Raw genomic sequence first — 1,071 nt, forward strand, 5'->3', positions numbered from 1 at the left:
CATTGACATGCAGCCGCGCAAAATATTTATATTTTTATATGTTTTCCAGTCCACTGGCGGACTTGTGAACACAGCCTCATGCTTTCATTCCTTCAACCGCCGTCCTGAAACCGATTATTATCTAAATCTCTGATAATGTGTAAGAGCAGCTGTGTTTCTCCTTCTCTCCTTTAGCAGTGCATCTCTACCGTCGCCATGGAAACCGTCGGTCGGTTGGTTCGTGTCCGACAACCGTAGCAACGCACACAGCCGACCGTAGGCCGTAAACAGGCGAGAGGACAGTTAAGTGTCCCAAACCGAGGGGATACCCGATTGAGATGCCGATTCTAGGCGCGCTGTATACATTTCCCCCAAAAATGCCTCTAAATCCGAGTCTGGACGCCAGCCGAACTAAGCCCCGCCCACAACATTTGAGGTTGGGAAGTTGGGTCTGGACTTGATCCGTTGTGCTCGGATCAGAGCTGTGTGGACCAATCAGATCGTCAGGGCGGGCTTCATTCGATGACGGACAGATGATCAACAGTAACGTAATCAACCACGTCACCAAAGAGCGCTCGGAATGAATTCGTAAACAACAAAGATGGCTGCCGCTGGAGAATTGAGACGTGTAGATTTCTCCATCAGGTCTGTCGTAAAAGATTTCGACAGAGCATCTATTTAAAAAGAGGAACAAACAACCGCAAGCAGGGAATTGTTGATCGGGAAGGTATTTTTGCCGTCCTTCCTAGGGGATTCAGGATTGGGTGTAGGTCTATTGGTTGCTCTGATTGGGTGTAGGTCTATCTGTTGCTCTGATTGGGTGTAGGTCTATCGGTTGCTCTGATTGGGTGTAGGTCTATCGGTTGCTCTGATTGGGTGTAGGTCTATCGGTTGCTCTGGTTGGGTGTATCTCTATCTGTTGCTCTGGTTGGGTGTAGGTCTATCGGTTGCTCTGGTTGGGTGTATCTCTATCTGTTGATCTGGTTGGGTGTAGGTCTATCGGTTGCTCTGATTGGGTGTAGGTCTATGTTGCTCTGATTGGGTGTAGGTCTATCGCTTGCTCTGATTGGGTGTAGGTCTATCGGTTGCTCT

The sequence above is a fragment of the Etheostoma cragini genome, chromosome 5, assembly GCF_013103735.1.
Source record: "Etheostoma cragini isolate CJK2018 chromosome 5, CSU_Ecrag_1.0, whole genome shotgun sequence".
In the NCBI taxonomy this organism is placed as follows: Eukaryota; Metazoa; Chordata; class Actinopteri; order Perciformes; family Percidae; genus Etheostoma; species Etheostoma cragini.